The sequence below is a fragment of the Schistocerca americana genome, chromosome X (assembly GCF_021461395.2).
Source record: "Schistocerca americana isolate TAMUIC-IGC-003095 chromosome X, iqSchAmer2.1, whole genome shotgun sequence".
NCBI lineage: Eukaryota > Metazoa > Arthropoda > Insecta > Orthoptera > Acrididae > Schistocerca > Schistocerca americana.
This window is the reverse complement of record NC_060130.1, coordinates 446688371-446693815: the sequence shown is the minus strand read 5'-3', so window position 1 is coordinate 446693815 and position 5445 is coordinate 446688371.

Sequence of the window (5445 nt, the reverse complement as noted above, 5' to 3'; positions counted from 1 at the left end):
AGCAGCACGGCTGGTGAATGTGCGGCCACGGAGAGTGTCTTTCATTGTTGGAAAAAGCCAAAGTCACTAGGAGCCAGGTCAGGTGAGTAGGGAGCATGAGGAATCACTTCAAAGTTGTTATCACGAAGAAACTGTTGCGTAACGTTACCTCGATGTGCGGGTGCGTTGTCTTGGTGTCACAGCACACGCGCAGCCCTTCCCGGACGTTTTTGTTGCAGTGCAGGAAGGAATTTGTTCTTCAAAACATTTTCGTAGGATGCACCTGTTACCGTAGTGCCCTTTGGAACGCAATGGGTAAGGATTACGCCCTCGCTGTCCCAGAACATGGACACCATCATTTTTTCAGCACTGGCGGTTACCCGAAATTTATTTGGTGGCGGTGAATCTGTGTGCTTCCATTGAGCTGACTGAAGCTTTGTTTCTGGATTGAAAAATGGCATCCACGTCTCATCCATTGTCACAACCGACGAAAAGAAAGTCCCATTCATGCTGTCGTTGTGCATCAACATTGCTTGGCAACATGCCACATGGGCAGCCGTGTGGTCGTCCGTCAGCATTCGTGGCACCCACCTGGATGACACTTTTCGCATTTTCAGGTCGTCATGCAGGACTGTGTGCACAGAACCCACAGAAATGCCAACTCTGGAGGCGATCTGTTCAACAGTCATTCGGCGATCCCCCAAAACAATTCTCTCCACTTTCTCGATCATGTCGTCAGACCGGCATGTGCGAGCCTGAGGTTGTTTTGGTTTGTTGTCACACGATGTTCTGCCTTCATTAAACTGTCGCACCCACGAACGCACTTTCGACACACCATAACTCCATCACCACATGTCTCCTTCAACTGTCGATGAATTTCAATTGGTTTCACACCACGCAAAGTCAGAAAACGATTGATTGCACGCTGTTCAAGTAAGGAAACGTCGCCATCTTAAGTATTTAAAACAGTTCTCATTCTCGCCGCTGGCGGTAAAATTCCATCTGCCGTACGGGGCTGCCATCTCTGGGACGTATTGGCAAAGAACGCGGCCTCATTTTAAAACAATGCGCATGTTTCTATCTCTTTCCAGTCGGGAGAAAAAAAATCGGAGGCCTTAGAACTTGAATGCACCTCGTAGGTGTAAGATGCATGAGTCGCAGAATATCGGAGACGCATAAGAAATCGGATTTGCCAGGTAAATAGTGTATAGGGCGGAGTCCTGCATCGCATAGACAATGTTTCCGTAAGCGTAAAACGGTGTACAGAACGACTGCAAGCGTTTGACGAACGGATGTCAGCTTGTTTCCACAAAGCCATACGAAGCTGTTGATGGACTACTATGAGGCAGATGTATGGGGTAGGGCTGGGGGGGGGGGGGGGGAGGTCAGGAACCAGTTCTACGTGAACTGGACGGAGTCAAACTGCGCAGTATAAGCTTTAGCAACAGACGTCCGATATCACATCGATTGTCGTCACGCAACATTTGGCCACTCATTATAATAAGACATCACAAACTATCCATTTTATGTTTTAATTATAATAAAGATATTCTGGATCTTGTTAGTAAAATTCACTCTTTTTAGAGCTCCTTTTTGAATGGGTATATCTCTTGCCACACAGTAAACACAATGTATTCGGAGTATAAAAAGCAGTGAGGGAAATGCAAGTCGATGCAGGCGGTCTGTCGACAACTAACGAGCAGCAGTTGGCCCAGAGGTTGCCCGCCAATGATTGTTTCGCCCCTGCTGAACTAGAGCCCCATCTGTACGTAAGCACCTCTTCAGGCTCTTTGTTCATTCCTTGCCATTCAGATAGTTAGTTGCTTATTATAAAGTGTTTTTTGGAAAGGCTTTAGTAATTCGAGCCATTGTCAGCGGTTTTGGAAAAATAATATATCGTCTGAACAGTGTAAATCACATAGCATCTCACCAAATACAACCACGCAATCGGCATCTGGCTGTCACTTATGGCAGAAGCTGAGACTGTACTTCGTTATCTATATCAACCATTATTTGCAAACCCGAGTCAATGGACAGCATGACAATTAATAGTTTCGATATTCTCCCCCTTACGAACATGTGAAGTAGTGCGTGAAAACTTTTTGATCACATCCTTTCTTCGTCTTCTCACTTATTCAAAGTTCTTTCGGAAACTCAGTTCAGATGTAGGGAAAAGAAATTATGATTTTATTGATGAATGTGTAAGTAGGTGTTTAGCTGTTGTATTATGTTCATGATGCTATGCTGTACTACCAACACGTTTCCGAATTGATAATATTCCGTCCTTTTGTGTTGAGGCCTTTTTTCATTTTGATTGTTCAATCTTGATCATATTTACTTCTTTGTGCTCCTCTGTTCGAATTAACCGTGTTAGTAGGCTAATAGAACGTGTGCTAGAAGTGAACTACAGGGGGTGGACAAAAATGTGGAAACACCAGAAATACAATAAATTACATTGCTGTGGCTAAAATGGTGTAGAAAAACCATTGACATTCGAAAGAGCTTCCAGTCACCTCAGAATGGACAAGGGAATATTATACCTTTCTTTCTGAAAAGTAGTGGCAAGTTCAGGACACGACGATGGAGATGAATTACGATCACGCACCCTACTCTCCAGAGTAAACCACAAAGGCACAACAGTACTGAGATATGGTGACTGTGCTCGCCAGGGAAGATGCGATAATTCAATTTCTCGTCCTCACAAAACCAGTCCTCTACGATACTAGCTGTGTCGTCTCCTAACACAGTATCACCACAGGGGCACAAACATTGTACAATATGACGCACCTCATCAACCAAAATGGTCACAGAAACCTTGACATTGATGAGACCATACAGAGTGACCGTGAGGCCCATGGAATACCACGATATGGTTGTCCACATCACCACCGAAGCCCCACCATATTTCGCCCTTGGGACATAAACTCGGCTAAAAGTTGGAAATAGTGTGAAATAACACTCATCCGAGCAAATAAAAATTTTCCATCGCTATATTCCAGGTTTTATGGCTTCGGCACCACGTTTTTATGTTACGGGCACTCCCATCACTGATGAACAGTTTTGGAATTCCAGCGCGCCCTGAAATTCCCTGTTTATGGAGCTCCCTTCGTATTGCTTTGGTGCTGACAGGATTCGCGAGTTCGACATTCAGTTCTGCGGAGACTTTTGTTCGCCACAGTCCTCTTAAATGATAGTCCTTCACAATCATTCAACATACACAAAAGAAAAAGGCTCTGAGCACTGTGGGACTTAACTTCTGAGGTCATCAGTCCCCTAGAACTTAGAACTACTTAAACCTAACTAACCTAAGGGACATCACACCCATCCATGCCCGAAGCAGGATTCGAACCTGCAACCATAGTGGTTGCGCGGTTTCAGATTGTAGCGTCTATAGCCGCTCGGCCACTCCGGCCGGCCATTCAACTCACAGTTCTGTCTGAGTTGTGACTTAACGGATGACATTTCTCTGCTTCCCCCATATGTGATATAAATCTTCAATACGGTGCCTATTGAAACACCAAAGATTGCCGCTACGTTGTTTACAGAAGCACCACCATACGAGCACCAACAGTTTGCCCAACTTTGACTTCATTTAGCTCCGGCAGCTACACAGAACATTCTTCTGAACACGACTGACACCTGCAACGCCTTGAGGACATTGCACTGGTAACGTTGTGGTCAAATACAACAGCGTATGCAGCAAGCTTGGCTAGCATGTTCAAGCATGCATTTCTCACCGTGTTTCGATATTTTTGTGCGATTCTAGTATTAAGTTAATCGTATATATACAGTGACCTCTGAACTTAGCATATATCATTGCACTTTTCTATACAACAGTTTTGACCATCCCCATTCTCTATTGCAGTATGTAGGTGGGCTAGAACACTGAGAGAGAAAACATGGGACTCTCATTACACAATAGCTAAACATGGAGTTCTGCAAGACTTTCTATCGTGTCCTTATTCTGACGTGTCGCAATAACTATGTTTCTACTGCAATTACTTCTTAGCTCGCGACACATTCTACAGTGCACTAATACAAATCTGTAAAAACTCAGTGCCATGATGTGCATCGTGTTTTTGTTAATTTAATTCAGTGTGTTCCTCATTATTTTTAAAATAAGCATGTGGTTTTGCAACTACAGTCGTTACTCACCTCAAGTGATTTCTATTTTGATGCAAAGACACTTCCGTTTACTTCGATGTACCCGTTATGTATGGCGCTCAACACAAATACTCTGACTTCCAAAAATACTTTCTTACCTATAGACTGTCTCTGGCGACGTTAGATCTTATAGACTGCTTCCAGAAACATCGATTATGACAGTAGAATTACCAGCAATTTTAACGGCTCTTAGTTACTTATCTCAAATCGCTGATATGATGTTTGACTATCAAGCAGCGCTGTAAGTAAAGGTACTACCACAAACAATACCGTAACATCATCCTGGTGTGGAAGATAACACAACACGTGTAGTACAGACAGGAGTACAACGAAGAGGCTATTTTTATGTGGCTAAAATGCCATGGCGGCCTTGAGGTTATGAACTGGCTAATAACACAGCGAACGAAACTACTGTCATGGACTGACAAGAGTATGATGAGATCCAGTGCGCTGATTTTATAATCCAATTCAATGAAGCTCCGATACACAAGTGGGACTGTGTATGGAAAAGACCCAGAGCAACTAGTGGACATTGCTACGGTGAACTAGTATATATCTAGTATTATGCAGGTATATTAAACAAGCCAAACCAAAAAAATTATACATATTAGTTGCACTCCTAAAATTCAAACATGGCTGCTTGAATCGTTATATTCACCGAAATGGGAGGATGCATTCGCTCTCCTGAGAGTGCATCTACATCTACATCTACATCTACATGATAACTCTACAATTCACATTTAAGTGCTTGGCAGAGGGTTCTTCGACCACAATCATACTATCTCTCTACCACTCCACTCCCGAACAGCGCGCGGGAAAAACGAACACCTAAACCTTTCTGTTCGAGCTCTGGTTTCTCTTATTTTATTTCGATGATCATTCCTGCGTATGTAGGTTGGGCTCAACAAAATATTTTCGCATTCGGAAGAGAAAGTTGGTGACTGAAATTTCGTAAATAGATCTCGCCGCGACGAAAAACGTCTTTGCTTTAATGACTTCCATCCCAACTCGCGTATCATATCTGCCACACTCTCTCCCCCATTACGTGATACTACAACACGAGCTGCCCTTTTTTGCACCCTTTCGATGTCCTCCGTCAATCCCACCTGGTAAGGATCCCACACCGCGCAGCAATATCCTAACAGAGGACGAACGAGTGTAGTGTAAGCTGTCTCTTTAGTGGACTTGTTGCATCTTCTAAGTGTCCTGCCAATGAAACGCAATCTTTGGCTCGCCTTCCCCACAATATTGTCTATGTGGTCTTTCCAACTGAAGTTGTTTGTAATTTTAACACCTAGGTAC